At 41.8% G+C, this 17,445-nt stretch overlaps 1 protein-coding gene across 1 annotated transcript in view; it reads right to left on the reverse strand.

The window, feature by feature from the left end:
- LOC114158130 (heparan sulfate glucosamine 3-O-sulfotransferase 5) overlaps positions 1–16,385 on the reverse strand; it is a 67,539-nt gene extending 51,154 nt beyond the window's left edge. The window contains exon 1 of the mRNA XM_028039400.1: positions 15,866–16,385. The gene's annotated coding sequence lies outside the window, so the exon portion shown is untranslated. The remainder of the gene's footprint in view (positions 1–15,865) is intronic.
- Positions 16,386–17,445: the final 1,060 nt, after the last annotated feature.

A 17,445-nucleotide genomic window follows, 5' to 3' on the forward strand; every position in this document is an offset into this window, starting at 1 on the left:
ACTTAAAAAATACAAAGATCATTTTAATCTCTCCTGCTGTCTTTGTTCACACTAACAGTGTTTTAGAAAGGCTGGATTTCTAAAACAGCAGTCCCTACAGCCAATCAGAGCCAGGGGAGGGTCTTAGTGCTGTCAATCATGCCTGGGTACGAGTTGCTCACACCCTCCCTCTCACAGTACAAGCTCAAGATTGATGGCCGTCATGAGCGACTATGCTAACTAGCCTACACATTCATGGCAGGTGAAGGAGCTGTAGAGTAGCAAAAAGCATGGAGGAGGATGTGAGCAGCGCACACACAAGGGTGATTGACAGCAGTAAGACCCTCCTCCTGGCTTTGATTGGTTGTTTCTGGTCAAACAGAATATTTCTGCACTTGACAGTAGGACCACAAAGAGGAGACAGAGGAACTTGAGCAAATTGAAGCAGAACTTGCTGTGAGTCAGCAGTGCTAATCCCAGCAGCACCGTGCAGCAAAACTTCAAAACTGACATGAAACCTCCGACTTACAAAAGATTTTTGTTTTGTAATTCAGAAAATTTCCAAAAGTTGAACATTTTTGACCTTTGAAACTCTGAAATTTCAAAGTTACAAGATTAATCTCATTAATTCCTAGTTTTTTGTAGCAAATGTCAAACTTTTGAAACTAAATGTTGGAAGTAGTTTATATTTTATTATCATTTATTTGCTTTACCTTTATTTTATATTATCACCCATTTTATTTACCTTTGCATTTACATTTTAATGATGTGTTTTGAGTGTTTTAAAGTGTTTGCAGAAACTCTGGAAGTGGCCTGCTGAGGAGTGAAAAAGGAGGATACCATGAACAAGACAGTCCAGCGCCAATTGCCCAGAGGAACTGCAATTCTATAGTCTTATCTTATTGAAATATGCCTTTGAGGAATGTAGGAATGAGTTGTGTTCATGTGAGTGTGCAGCTGTTCTCTGTTCCCCCTCCCTTCAGGGTTGCACTCTGTCATGTAACTAGGGAGTTCCTAATGCTAATAAAAGCAGGGTAAGACTCAGTTGAAGCTTCAGAGCAAAGGCAGAAATCTGTAACTGGGTTTCAACTGTGCTCTCCCTGCAGGTAAAACCAAGTTCTGACTCTTGTCTCTTCTTTGTGTCTGTGTTTAGGTAATTTAGACCTAACACTAAATAAATTCAGTTGCTTTGAAAAACATTTCAGGTTTTTGGCCAAAATTTACTCCTTTTATTTTATATCTACAATGGCCCCAATACGCAATCGTATGTACATGTGAGGATAACAATGTGTTGGCTGTACAATACGTATGTGTGAGGATGCTGGTGCCTGTGGAGCATCAGCAGAAGAACCCGGCGATCCGATCCGATTTGCTGGGTTCCTGCTTTGGTGAGCAGCAATCGGCTCATAAAATATGCTGCAAAGATTCATGAGTTCCTTTGTTGGACCGTAAAACCCCCAGACTCATTAATTTTAACTGTGCACATTCTGATGTAAGATTACCTTTTGAGAAGGAATTAACATTGTGGCACGTTAATAATGATCGGAGCAGAAAGTATGTTTGGTGGTGTGTGTTGCAGGGAATTAAAACAAGGTGATAAAGTGTGGTGTGCATGCTGAAGGTGCAAAACCGGAACAGAGGCTCATTTCTGCTCTATGCAGGTTAGAAAATGCTGGAAAGAGGGAGTCAGCAGAACAGCAGTGAAGAATGAGATCTTGATGTTTCCTGCAGCGCTTTAATTGCAACTTCAGAGATGTTATATGATCTGGAGCAAAACTCAGAGCCCCCAGAGAGCTGCGTCCAGGCAGACAATCTGGAGCTGATGTGTAAATACTCTCACTCATGTGAGCAAAATACATGTTGAAGCAGAAAGGCTCAGAGGTTAGCACATTTCCTTTTTTCTGTGATATTATAGAGCCTACCCTCTTCCTCTGCTTCCCCCCTGAGGTCATCAGAGCAACAGCACAGACACAGTGATATGGCAGGCATGGCAGCAGATCAGTGCAGATAAAAACATCTAGGTTAGATCCCAGAGGATGCCCTGTACTCTGACTTGAAACACGTTTCCACCTCCTTCTATCCTGTGACAAACACTCTGGATGTGTTATATGAGCTTCTGAGGAGAAGACCTCATCCTTACGGGGTGCAGAGACATTTTCCTTCTGTTTCTTCTATCACTTCTGATAAGTTGCACAGGACGTACATTGTTGTTTTACTTTTTAAAAAAAGACTTTCTTTGCCACTAGTGGTCTTTAATAAAAGGCCAACATGTGAAATCAGTTCTCATTGTTGCAGCAGCATGACGAAGATCGCGTCGTTTTGTTCTCAGCCTCATGTCGTCGGCCTCTTCTTGACATCAAGTCTTCATGACATAGGTTTTTGTGGTTGTTTTTCAGCCGTGTCGAAATAAAACCTGCAGTGGAAACACTTTTTTCACATCACACAAGTCACATGATCAACAGACGGATGTTTCTACAGGAGGAAATGTCAACGAAGACGACAGAAAGTGGCAGGATGATGGTTTGTTTTGCTTTTTTAGAGAATGTGAAGTTGGCTCCACCAGAGCTCTCAGTTCATAAAAAGTTATGTCATTCTAAAATATTGAATTCAGAACTCTGCTGTAAAAAGGCTGATTACATAAGGTGCTGCGTAAGGGAGCTTATAACTCCACGCCTTAGTAAGACACTGACGTCTTCTCTGATATCTGACAGATGAGTAACTGTTTTATCTGATTTCTATTGACAAAGCTTAATAGGTAAAAAACAATAAATGAAAAAAATAAAATATGTGTGCTCTTTTACAGCTGAGTGCTTCTTAATATGGATATGATGTTCCTGTTGCTACTGTTCAGTTTTACAGCCTCTGTGGTCTTTGACACATTCTGTATTGAATTCCTTTGACCTCTAGAGAGCTGAACTGAATGCAGATGTGTAGAATCGGCCACATGCAGAAAATGCTGCCACACCTGAGGAGCTGGGGCTCCATCACACTGGAAGGCTGGCCACTGAAATGTCTCCAATGTGAGAAAACCTTGTCCACATGTTCAATAGAGACCAAAAGAGCAGGTCTGAGTTCCTGTAGCTATAACAAACTATCTGACAGAAAACAAGTGATTAGAAAACATTTATTCTTCACTCAGAAAACTAAATAAGAGCCCTTATATTACTTGAGTGTTTGTTTTTTCCCAACTCTATGTACAGTGTTGTCATTGGTCTGGTCAAATGATTAAATTATGACTTGGTGTCATAAAGCCTTAATTAGACAATCCAACGGGACAGACATCCATCTGAAGACCACTGGGCGGAAAACATGCAGACATCACCAATTTTTGTGGACTTATTTGATTTTCTCTTATGATGAATAATTCAGCATCATATGAAAGTGGGTGAGGTCACGTGTGGGACGACCCTGGTGAGCAGCAGAAATGGCTCCATGCCGCTTTTATTATCCCCCATGGCAGCCGATCTGAGAGGAACCGCCGACCTTTGACATGAAGATGATGAAAGGCGAATAAAATCATGAAGTCGCTTGCAATTCTTTTTACACACTTGACAGTTAAAGAATGAGTCTCGGGGTGAGGAGGCTTAATATTACGCAACAATGTAACATCTAGCTTTGTCACGCTGTATTATTAATGAGCAGAAAACTCTCCCAGTACAGCTGGAGCCCACCAAATTTGATCTGCATCGCACTTTTCCAGCTGAGTCCATAAAAAGCCCAAAGCAGTGTGTATGTGAAGGGGCCGGAGCCGGTGGTTCATTACTGTAAATGATTATGCTGCCACTTGTACAGCACTATTTTATCTCGGCATCGCTTTAAAGAAAACATTCATCTCCTCAGGGGACAGGAACCAATAAGGCATTCAAACTTTTAAACCGCACTGAACACTTCTTCTTCTGTGGTATGTGTGCAAAGGCCATTTATAATTGAGTTCTGTCACCAATTCTCGTCTCAGACAGCATCTACTTTAAACTTTGATTACAGAAGTCTGCAGGAGCAGAAAACAAAAGGTAATAGAATACGGCCGCAGGTCATCACATTTAATAGTATGACTCATCATTAACACTTGGCAACAGCCATCGATCGAGCACAAGTGTAAAGAATACCTGACAACGAGGCAGAGCGGGAGACTAAGTGCTCCATCAGATAAGCAGGGTCATAACTCTGAGCAGACGCTGAGCCTTTCACATCCATGGAGAAAATTCTAATTACTACTATTCAGCATCAACAAACACAGACACAGACAATACGTCATCCATCAGTTCCTACCCATGTTTAATCCAGGTTAGGCTCCATATTGGATATTGCTGCATGTCTCAGCAGTCAACAGGGAGCATCCACACCAGCTTTAATCAAACTCCAGTTTGTTTGTGGAGAAAGTCCAGTTCGTTTGGGGAAGTGTGAAAGTGCAACCAAACTCTGGTCCCCCTACAAACGCCTGCCTCCGTTGGTTGAAGTGAGCTCTGGTTAGGGTGACCATATTTAACTTTGGGAATTCCAGGACAACCTGCAGGGGGGGCTCTAAAGGTGGGAAAACTCCATACATTTGCGCTTTGGCATGTTGTTGGCGTACTGACTATCTTCTGATTAAGAACATGGCTGCCCGCACTGACGCGGCTCAGGGATTATGTGACACGCAGCGCCGTGCGCAGTGCCCTAGTGCCTGTAAATTTAATGGTTCAATGAAGGAAATTAAAAAAAACAGGACATTTCCTCACTTTCTAAAAAGAACCCGGGACGCCCGGGACAGGACGTAAAATACAGACATGTCCCGGGAAATACGGAAGTTTGGTCACCCTAACAATATTAAATCCCGTCCAAAATCCCGGACGATTTTTAAATTCCCCCCGGACATCTTTTTAGGTCTGAAAAGTAGGACATGTCCGGGATAAAGAGGACGTCTGGTCACCCTAACTCTGGTGTTCATAATCGAAAGATTATGTGAATGTCAAGCACATCAGAGACAGCTCCAAAAGCAGGAAGTGGACTACAGCCAGTGACGTGCGGTCAGGGGAGGCAGGTGAGGCAGTGCCTCACCAGCCATCATGGAAAGAAAGAAAATATATAATCATAAAGTAATTTAAATTGTTATATTCATCCGGTGGTTTGTACTAAAAAATATTTATTTTTCATGTAGCTTCACCAATTTCGATTTTTATTTGTTCAAAATCGCTGAATTTTCTTATTTTCCCATTCAAATGCTTGGAAGCGATGCCGGTGAGGCAGCAGCGAGCTCTGCCTCACCTTGGATTGCGCAACCCCTGGCTCTGCGCTGGCTGCTAAGCGGAGAGAGCATGTTGCTGTACGGCGTCAATAAAATGGTTTAAACAAATTTAATATGTGAACTTATTTCCAATAATTTAGCTTATGTATATAATGTACAGTGCTTTTTGTCACCAACTGTGTTTGTGTAACGTGTTTCGTGTAATGAGCGATTATAAACGGCAGAGAACAGGTTCGAGGTGAGGCAGGCAGTTCTCTTGCCTCATGGCAGGGGGCGCTCAAGATCCCAGACGTTCGTCTTGTTCACTCCTCAACTGCCGAGTAAGTGACAGCGAGCTAGGCTAAACGATTCGGGAAGCAAGTCAAGTGCAGCGATAGATTATAATAGAGATAGTGATTTTTTTCCTCTCGCTTATCCCGACTTTCGACATGGATGACTACATTACAACACTAAAAAAGTTTTCTCAAGTGGACTTTCAATCGAAGCAGGAGATAATAACCAAAGGAAGACCAACGCCGGAGCTGAAAGGTTTGTATGTGTAAGAATGCAGAAGTGAAACAACCTGTAAACTGCTGTCAATCTATGCATCTATTTGCAAATCTGATTCTGATGACGTCAGTGCCTCACCAGCTATGAACCTCACCGCACGTCACTGACTACAGCACAGGGCATTCTGGGTAAATACAACCAAAACATGGAATGAACAGATAGCTCTTCCACTTTTGCTTCATTTTTGTTTAAAAAATGAATGACGGAGTTGAATCTGCGGTTCATCAGCTGACATCCACTAAACATTCCCATTCTTCTCCAATTTCTCTCCACTGTTGCTTCATTCAACATGGGTGTTGAATGAAGCGACACTCATGTTGAAAAGGCTCGTTAAAAAGTCTATGAGGAACACTGACTTGGTGAAGAGGTTGTTACTGTTGGAGAACTAAAACATGCAGGATGCTGGCCCTTCAGGACCCACTTTGGGACCAATAGTGTAAAGGTAGGGTGACCATATCTGACTTTGGGAAAACCCGGACAACCTGCAGCGGGGGGTAAGCTATGTAATGTGTTTTGAGGCAATTTACCAAAATCCCGGACGATTTTTAAATTCCCCCCGGACATCTTTTTAGGTCTGAAAAGTAGGACATGTCCGGGAAAAAGAGGACGTCTGGTCACCCTAGTAAAGGATTTCTCTAAAGTCAACGACACAACCCAAGCAAATTTCTAGTGTCGCCCCCTGCTGGTCCAGGAGGAGTGAATGTTGCAAGTGAATGACTCAGCGCGAACTGCTGGGTTTCCTTAGATACAAACTTTCTAAGCGTCTTTGAATAATTAACTGAGCTCAGTATGCTTTTAGGAGTAGTTAGAATGTATGTTTTTGATTGAATCGAAAATATTTTCTCTGTAAAGTGCCTCAAGATGACATTTGTTGTAAATTGGCACTACAGGAATAAACTGAACTGAATTGAGTTAGTTTGAGAGACCAGATCCTTTTATGTCCTGGGATAGAAACTCCCAGACATAAAGAGCATGTTCTCTCCTTTTACCACGGCTCTCTACCATCGGGACCCGCTGGTTCAGATGGAGGTCTGGTCCTGACTTCACTGAGTCAACATCTCCAGGCATTCGATAACAGCACCTGTAAAGCTCTTTGATAGGTCAAATCATAACATCACAGCCAGTAAAGTATGTCGTAGAAAAATAGCAAGTTGTTATCAGAGACTTTTTCATTGGACAGCGATCTAAAGCAGCTTGTAAATGTGCAGCAGGTAAATTATGACGCTGTGGAACTGTGAGCTCACTAGTAAATTATTTCTTTCACCAGATTAACAATTTTCTTTCAAATTTCAAAGCTATGTTTTAACATTGTGAGTATTAGTGTAATTCTAACCAAGTCATGAAGCTGCATGCACAGCTCAGGTCTGGCAGTGTGAACAGTATTTCTTGCTCATTGTTTCTGTCCTGCTTTGGGGAGATTTTGAATCTTTTAAACGTTCAGAGCAGCGACACTCACAAGCGCTCCATTCACAGCCCTGCAGGGGATGCTATGGACTGCCAACCATATTGATTGCTATGGCAACTGACAGCACCTCCCCATAAAAGCCCTAATTGATAGCGGCTGATAGTTGCAGAAAATTAAACATCGCATCCCAGTCACTGGTTCAACAGGAGATCTACGACGCAGCCGGTTGGGTAACATGGAGGCAAATCTTCTCAGTCATTTGCTGTCATTTTTTGCTCATGAATTAAACCAAAATCTGTTGGAATAACCTTCATTTTCTTCTCATTGTTTCATACAAGCTAAGATGAGGAATTATTATCCTCAGAGTGGAAAAAGTCAGATATTAAGACTTTTCACTGTCTTTGAATTCTTCCAGAGGAAAGAAAATGAGATGAGCCAGACTTCTGTTTACTAAAGCTTCTGGCAACAAATATAATTAAAAATGATTTTTGCATTTGGACTAGCTGCAATATGTCCTTGCAACTTATTAAATTTTGAGCGTTAAATCTATTTTATGGCTGCATTTTACCAGAAGCAGCAGCAGCAAGGCTAACGCTATCAGAGATCGTACAGAGCCATGATGCAACAGAAACTAAAGCTGCCTAATTACTGTCTATTGGCACATTTGCAGGAGCAGACAGATTTTAACCTTCCTGTCAAAACAGCTGGCTGCGGTGAAGAAAGGCTTACACTGAAGCATGACAAGATGTAGCAGAAATGCAGAATAATTCAATCAGAGTGAATCCTGGAATGGTGATGAAATCCAATGAAGTTCAAACGAGTGACTCTAAAGTTGTTGCATTTGATGCAACACTTGGCACAGAGTGGATCGTCATCCAGTAGACAGTCTGTCGACTGATGCTGCTCCTATCTCAGTGAGATCTTGGTGTAAAGTACAGTTTATATCTGGACTGCATGAGGACTGAACCTCCTTACATCCCAGAGAAAGAATATCTGCTGCTTTCTCAGTGTTTAAAGTTTTGGAGAGAAAACTATTTGTTACCTTAGCGTTTGTCTTCTTACAGCATTAGAGGTGAAAACATTACAATTTACACTCCTGAATACAGGTGCAGATGCACGGATGTGTTTTTTTTACGCACAGACTAGAACGCAGCAATAACTAAATAAATCGATAATATTAAGAAAGGTTCCTTCTGAATATCGTCTCTGACATGGACACTGACCAGATGCATCTTACTGATCAGGAGCAAACACTTTGGAGCATGTCTGGTTCGAAAGTGCAACGTTTTGCTGAAGTGACGACTTAATGAGTCGACAGCACATAGAGAACAGAGGAAGCTAAGGAGAATACTATGATGTGTTAATGTGTTTATAGTCTAAATAGAGGAGTGGGCAGTTCACCTTGTTTAAGAAAAAAACCATTAGATTCCCAAGCACAGTGCTCTGCCCTGCTCCATTAAAGCAGCAACAGAGGACAGGATCCTTTCAGTGACACATCCCAGAAGGTCTGCACTTAACTCAGCCTGAGGTTACAACAAGAGACAAACTGCAGCTGGAAGATGTTAAACAAAAGATAAAAACAGTAAAAGTAACACTGCTTACTCAAACGGTGCTATAAAAACGAAAGCAGTAAAAACACAGTTTTAAAGTTTCTATCCTGTATTCATAAAAGCAACAAGATGATTTTAAACATCTGGTTTAAAAAAATGAAATGCTAAATAACCATTCTGACCTCACAAGGAGAGAGAATGCATTCTGTGTCTGTTTCATCATTCCACCGTTCCTGGTGGTTCTGTCGTAAAGCGAACTGCTCTGGCCTGTGAGAACGCAAAGCTGTTTGCTTTGACTGCGACTTAAATGAACGACTGAGATTTCTGTAAACACAGCAATTCTTCTATGAATATCCGTCACTAAGGTGAAAATGTTTCAGCTTAGCAGAACTCTGTAGTTCTGCTAAGCTGTGATCTTGTAAAGTTATGATGTAAACTCTATCAGATGTAACTGATAAGACCCAAACAAAGCAGAGTGGCCCCTGGTGGAGTGGGGGCCCTCCGGCTACTTGATGTGTTATTATCCAGACACTTCCTCCACCTGGACTACAGTTGTTGTTTACTTCCTGCCTATCACTGTATGAGAACAGAGGTGGTGTGTGTATGTGTGTGTGTGTGTGGGGGGTGGCAGAGGACAGACATTCAGAGAGAGGAGTCATAGCTGCTCCTATAATTTATGTGTTCAGAGGTCCATTCCATAGCCAGCACAGCAGGGCTAATAAATATGGATCTATACAAAACCAGAACAACTTTAATCAGAAGGCTTTCAGGGCGTGCTGTGGTGGCGCAGGGGGTTAGCACGCCCCACGTTTGGAGGCCTTAGTCCTCGACGCGGACGTCGTGGGTTCGACTCCCGGTCCCGATGACCTTTACCGCATGTCTTCCCCCCTCTCCTCACCCTCCTTCCTGTCTGCCTACTGTACAAAAAAATACGAGCCACTAGTGCCGCAAAAACTCTTCGGAGAAAAAAGATGGAAAAAAAAAAAAATCAGAAGGCTTTCATACGGAAGCATTATAGAGACCGACCACATTAACCTGAGCCACAACATTCTCCACTCACTGCATACAGAACCAGTGACCTGATCACACCAAGATACTCTGGTTCCAAATGAATTCGACAACATCTAAAGCTAATGATCATCACATTTCCTCAGGAAGAAATCAGTATTTATTGCACATCATTCACCTGCTCCCTATTAGCTTTTTTATTCACATAGCACTGATGTCATAAACATGTAGAAACACGTGTTGCTTCATGTTAGAAATCTGCGAGCTCTTTGCGTCGGATCACAGCTGTTCTCCCAACACACAGAGTGTTTTCTGCTGCTCCGCACACTGAGATGGAGAGACAAACAACACACAGCCGTCTGAAACAAAACATCGGTTTACTTTTTTAAAGTCCCAGCAAGGAAAAAACAACATGATTAAATATTTACCCATTAATAACATTTTACAGCAGAGCTGGAGAATTCTCCCCCCTGAGCTGGTTTGGATGCAGGACCACAGAAAATAAGAATAATGAACTTTATTTAAAAAGGGACAATGAACAAGTCAAACATAAATGTCACCATTTGAAGCTCCGTACCAGATTGTAGACAAAGCTGGTCACAAAATATACAACACAACAATAAAACCAGACAGAAAACACAATGCTGCAAGTTGCTTTCCCAGTGACCACACACAAACACACAGACCCAATCACCGGCACACATACACACACACACACACACACCTCCACCCCCCCCACACACACATATCCAGTTAATCAGTTACTTTATTTAAGTAGAGTAATAATTACATCATATATTCTAATTATAATCACAATTACAAATTCCAGAGCTTGTTCTTGTGCGAACATACTCTCCCATTCTGTCACCTCCAGCCTGTAATGTTTGTCCTGCCCAGATCATTCATTAACATCATCAGCCAACAGTTTGACTCCATTTTCTGAGCTGTGCTAAAGAATGCCTCTCTGCTACTGCACTGTTATTCAGGAGGAGAATGTGTGGTTCTCTATTATATTTACACATATATGAGCATATGATCACATTTGGGAGCATCTCATATGTTCTGCAAGATTTCCTGATGGAACTCTGTTTTCTGAGTTGTGGTTCCAGCACCTGTTCCTGGCAGACCTGATGTCAGTGTTGAGTCTCATCATAAACCTCATTATGTTAAGTCAACGTTACTTGTAAAGCACATTTTCAACAACTAGGCAGTTCAAAGTGTTTTACATCATAAAAACATCATACAGTCATCAGTTATGAAACAAGCAATAAACATTACATTTTGTCAAATATCATCAAAATTATCAAGCAATTATGCATATGTCATGCATAATTGCATATTTGCATATTATGCAAATATGTATCATCGTAGTTTAGAGTTTACTACTAAACTCTAAACAGATGGGTTTTTGGTCTGGATTTAAAGGAACTCTATGTTTCAGCTGTTTTGCAGTTTTCTGGGAGTTTGTTCCAGATTTGTGGAGAATAGAAGCTGAATGCTGCTTCTCTATGTTCCAGACCTCTCAGGTCTTCTGGAAAACCTGAGAGGTCTGGAAGGTTGATACAGCAACAGCAGATCATTAATGTATTGTGGTGCTAAACCATCTAAGCCATCTCCAGGGAGCCAGTGGAATGACTAAAAATGGGATGATGTGTTCTGTTTTAGTGAGAACATATTAGATCGTATTAAATCTACACAAAGCCCAGATTTACACTTATGTCATCCATGCATAATAATTCACTGCTATCTTTAAAGGCGCATCTATTTGTGTCCAATGGACATAATGAAGGGAGTCCCAGGAGTTAAACATGGGCAAAGCTTGGTATCAGGAACCAACTCACATCTTCTTGAGACGTTAAGTTTTATCCTCATGAAAGTGACTAAGAGCTCTGGAACGTTGATTGTTAATGTAAAACTAATTTATCGAATCAGTTGATCATCAGAGCATTGATTGATCTTCTTAATCACATTATTACCCATAACTAATAAAATATTCTGTCCACTTTCCCTATGACATCTTAGTTATTCAAATGCTTTTCGTCAACATTTTACATTATTTTACTCAGTTTTTGGGGGGGGCTGGGGGTAGAGGCGGGAGGTGTGCATGTCAGTGAGGTTATGTTATTAAAATAAAACGATGTGTTATGTAACCATTCCCATTAGCAGTTCTGTTGTCCTAGCATTAGAGCAGATCTGAAGTGGAAGCTGTCCTTGGCAGTGGGTGTGAAAGGCTCTAGAAGGAGGGGATAAAAACAGCAGCTAATGAAATGAATCCCAGCCTTGCACTGTGGCTCTGCAGTGGGAGGACACCCAAATTGCATCAAGCAAATCTGGCCAATGGAACCCATATGGCTAATGGATTTGGGTTATGATATTGTTTTGGAAGGCTCTGCAACATGCCGTCCTTCAAATGTTACGGCAGCACACATCTCCTCATATCATTACTGCCGCAGACCGGAACACACTTGATCAGACCCGGGAGAGAGCGATGCCGAGGAAAACAAAGAGGACGGCTGTGTGAATAATGAATATGGTCACCTTAGTCATATATCACCATCCGTTAGAAGACGACTTGGATGAGGGTGTCAGTGCTGAGAGCTGACAAATTTCTGCACCCTCTTCAGATTTCACCCCTCCATTCTCTCCCCTCATCCCCTCCTGCCTCCATAATCGCTGGCTGGGGCAGAAATGAATCCACGCTGCAGCGACCCAAACATGTCTTTGTAAATCGGACACAGTAGGTCGACCATTGGGAGAGTTGAGTGATGACACAGCAAGCTGCAGGGCCAAACTCTCTCTGAGAGGTGATGCTTCGTAAAGGCACCAGGAGCAGGTAGCCAAGGTCAAGGTGGCCCAGTGGGTGGAGCTTGGAACTCATTTAGCATTTCAAAACCGGGAAGAGTGTTCACACCGAGCAGGAATCAGACTCCTACATCCCGCCTCTATCTCTACCACATGTCATGGTTCCTCAAAGAGCATTGACTTCTGGCCCACAGGCAATGCAACAAAATATGTAAAGAAACATCAACTTTTAGGATGTTTTTTATTCACTATTCAATAATTATTACATTCATTTAGCATAAATGCTGCCTCACGCCATCTGATTTTAGATGGCCATGGGTTTCATGTGGTGCAAAATTTGATAATTTTCCACCACAGAAAATTCTTTTTAAAAACTATATTACCAGACCACACAATTTTTGATTACAATCCCCCTTTTGCTTGTAAGAAAATATGCAGTATTTTATATTAATCACATCAAATGTTATTTTATTGTTTTGCAGCAGAGTCCTCCACAGCGGCGCTGCTTCCTTTGGTCTCTTTCTTGTCACAAACTTTTCTGTTTCTGGTTTGTTATGCTAGCTTGAGGAGCAAAGCAACTTGATCAATCTGACTGGCAGCCAATCAGATTATGAGCATCAGAAATAACATTTAAATCAATTATTTGAACTTATATTTTATATTTGAAAAAAGGATTCAATAACAGAAAACAAAAATTATAATAAAAAATTAAAGATTTGATGGGATTCACATTTTTATTTATTTTTGCATTTTCTTTTTCTCATCTTCCCTTCACCTTTCTGAGGTCACCACAGTGCCCCCAGGTGGCCTCCCAGGTGGACCCCCCTCCCGCCCCCCACTTTGAAAAACACTACCTCCCACCCTGTCCCAGTCCTCACAGTTTCCAGAAGGCAGCAAGTGGAGCGGCTCAGGGCGTGAGCTGCCCTGTTAGCTATAGCTCAGGACAGAGTTTACAGATCCGCCCCACAGCCAACAGCTGTAGAAGCGCCAACAACGGTCACTATGATGAATGGGGCAGTAAGAAGTCCGAGCTGCTGGGACCTCTGTGTCATCACAACCTTCATTCAGACCTCTGGCAGACCTTTATGAGTTCAGACTTCAACAACAATATGTTTATTTACTCTGAGGCGATGAAGACCTGAATCTGTGATGAAGTTCTGTACAGTGATATTTTATAGAATCTTTACCAAACCAGACGCTCTCCTATCCAGACCCTCTGACACTGTTCAGGTGTTTTCCTGCTGACACATATTTTAATGTCATTATGATGTCATGGACAGGAGGGAGGGTGGTCATGTCAGGGGTCACACATGTAGCACATGTTACAGCTTTCTAGAATAATGGAAGGAGTCGTTCTCTTTTTGGTATAAGTGATGTTTTTGCCAAAATCACTTTTATTTTAGGAAGGTGACAATATGAATAAACAGGACTGAGGATCCACTGATCCACACAGAACTAAGGCCCAGAACTAAGGGACAGTATTGTGTGTTTTCCAGGTAAATAGTGCCATTTTATAGTACACACAACTAACAATTTTATATGCAGTTGTTATAAAAATGCTTTGATTATCAAATATGGCTTAAAAGAAATTTGATTTTGCAATTTAATGCCTTAAAAATGGGCCTCTGTCTTTGTAAAACTTCTGATCTTTCTGAAACTCATCACACAACATGGTTCTTCTGTTAACCATTTAACATTTACCAGGGTTTCACTGAGAAGTAGTTCATTTAATGAGCCCAGCAGATGTGCAGTTCCACCAGGTGTTGGTAGTTTGAAGGAGCTGATGAGTCAGGATAGGAGAGCGTCTGGTTTGGTAAATATTCTATAAAATATGTATAGAACTTCATCATAGATTCAGTTCTTCATTCCCTCGGAGTAAATAAATATATTGCTGTTGAAATCTGAACTCATATAATGTGAGTTGTGCTCCACTCCCTCTCTGAGTGGTGAGGGCCTGGCCTGTGAGGCCAAAGCTGGAAGCTGCAGCTTGAAGGCAGAGCTAGGTCCAACCAGGTGTCTTCCACAGCTGAATGGTTGCTATGGAGATTATAGGATTTCTACAATATGCACGAAATAATTATTTGTAAGTGCAGGAATGTAACTGGTCTTTTTTAAGTTCCTTATAAACATCAGAATTATAAAGAGCTAAAGGGTCTGAAGTCCATTTCTGAGCTGCCTGTCATTTATGAACCATGTTGATGCCTCAGCTCTTCAGAGTTTCTAGAACCAAATCTAAACAGTCAGGCAGCATTTAGTTTCTTTGCTCCTCAGCTCTGAAACAAACTCCCTGAAAACCTGAGATGTACACACACTGTTGGTTTAAACCAGGACTGAAAACATTCTACTGACAGCAGCTTTGGATCAAAGACTAACTTATTAACTATTAAATTCATTTGTTTCTTTTATGGACTCCCTTCTGTCTTTTCGTAATAGAAACCTTCCCATTTTCCATTTAAATTTGACTGGGAACCAATCGGACAGGTGAGCATGGCAAATAACATTTCCAAAAAAATATTTTATATATTTAGATTTTATAATAATAATTGAAAACATATTAGATTTTATGATTAAATAAACATTTGAAATGAAAAATTATTATTAAAATGTATATTGATTTCAATCTTTTTTATTTTTGCTTTTTTATTCTCACCTTCCCTCAAACTTTCTGATGCTGCAGGGCTTATTTTGAACAAAACTCTCAGAGCCTCCCGTCAGCCTCTGTTTCATTTTCCAATACTAAAGTGTTTGGCTTTGTGCTGCGGAACAAAAATGTCTCCATATCTCTAAACGGTGTTTGTTGAGTACTGAAGTACACAGAAGACACAGCATGCAGAGGCATCAGGCTGATCAGTCATCATGACCACTTTTGGAGTCTCTGTGATTGATAAAACATTCAGTAGTCCAACGTATCACTGCACATGTGCAGACCAGGTTCCTGCTTGTTGGTTCTTTTCATTCAAATAACTGGTTATTTATCCTTATGAAATCAAAACTAAAAAAAAAAAAATCATCTTCTATCCCTGCACACCCGCCTCCGCTGTCCCTCTCTGCTCCAGAGCTTTGACTATACCAGAGCACCATATGAGAGGTGATGATGATAAGACTGTCCTCTGAAACAACAATGAACCCAGCTGAGTTGTTCAGCTGAGGTGGGACTGATGGCTCTGAGTCAGGGGAGGAAGTCAGAGAAAGATCCAACTCAACTTCACCCGGAACCTTCACCTGTTTCTTTTATTCTCAGCACTGATGTTGCAGATTTCTTCAGAAGTGACCCAGAACAAGCCGAACCGCCTACTTACACACATTTCCCCGCTAACTCCGGGGTTAAACGTCGGAGTCTCTCCTTACCTGTACGGCATCCTTCCCCGGACCGGGCGGCTGTTCTTCCCGTCCAGACCGACCACCCGGACCGCCGCGGCTCCCCGCAGGTCGGGAGCGGATTGGAGGACAGATGAGGAAATGAAAAGTCAATTCGGGATGTCAGAAAGAAGCGCTAAAGAAAACCACAGGCAAGGAGGCAGAGAGTGTTTCTTCCCGGCTCTGTTGTCTCTGCTTCCTCCGAAGGTCCACGGAACTCTGACAGAAGTTGTTCGGGAAGTCCAGTCGGACTGGATCGCTCTCCAAGAGCGACACCGTGGCGGAGCGGAGATTCACTGCTGCTGCTGCTGCTGCTGCTGCTGTGTGCTGGAGGCTGGAGGCTGCTGGGGCGTGTTCTTCAAGGAGGAGGAGGAGGACGGACAGAGGATGCGCAAAGATGCTCCAGAGTGAGAAAGAAAAGTTTGGGAGAGATGGTCAGCTTTGTTTCTGGACAAAGAACAGGGTGATGGCTTGTGCTGAGCCTATCGGTAGACCTGATGTATGATCTAATATTCTGTTTCATTCTGCTCACACTGAAACCGGAGAACTAGAAGAAGATCTGACCCTTACGATACTCAATCAATCAATTGATCGATCGATCGATCGATCAATCAATCAATCTTTATTTATTTGCATTACACGTTTCAGCAACATAAAGATCTTTACATCATGAAAATATAAAAGGCATCATATTGTCAACAGTTGTGAAAACCAATAACAAACATTCCATTGTGTCATCTTAAAGTCATCAATACACATCAGATATGATCATGTTTATGGTTCACACTGGGCCACTGAGAACTGCTTACTAAAAAGTTCAGCGCTTTAAAGATGTGTTCAAGTATGTTGAGCCAAAAGAGAGAGTATGAGGCAGAGATGAGAACTGAGGGATTTTCCTATTATGTTCTTGTGCTAATTACATTTAAAAGTATTGTGGAATTTAGTCTTTGGCAAAGTCTCCTCTTAGCTGATCCTGATGTTTCAAGATCAGATGGTCTCAGTCACAGTGTTATCAGTGACTGAGACTGACTGGTTTTATACCAAAATGCATTTAAAGCAGCCCACACACTTTGTTGTGCAGAAAACAAGCAGAAGGTTTTGGCTGTGTACTTCCTGCTACTCGACATTCCTCCCCATGCCGGGTCGAATGCTCCAGTTTCACTGGAGAAGAAGGATTTTAAGGAATTTGGCCATGACAACGTTTTTTCAGAACACCTGATCAATTTGAAAGTGCTGCAGGAGAACAGCAAATAACACTGTTTTGCTGGAGACAACCATAGGCTCTCATTGTATTGGGAGTTTTAGAAAAATTTCAGATATTATCTGTTAACTCAACCTGAATTTCAAGGTGCTGAATCAGCAGTTTGCGGACCTCCGAGGAGCACAGAAACTGACAGATCTGCCACTAAACAGCTGGAAAGAAAAGGCGTGGCAGAAATACCAGGATGGTTCAGGTCTGTGTTTGATTCTATATAAAACTTTGATGTTTGCCCACCTGGCATATCTCGGCTATGACATCTTCAAGAGTGTTGTCTCATACAATCTTACTCTATACCTCAAGAGCAAAATAG

The sequence above is a fragment of the Xiphophorus couchianus genome, chromosome 15 (genome assembly GCF_001444195.1).
Source record: "Xiphophorus couchianus chromosome 15, X_couchianus-1.0, whole genome shotgun sequence".
In the NCBI taxonomy this organism is placed as follows: Eukaryota; Metazoa; Chordata; class Actinopteri; order Cyprinodontiformes; family Poeciliidae; genus Xiphophorus; species Xiphophorus couchianus.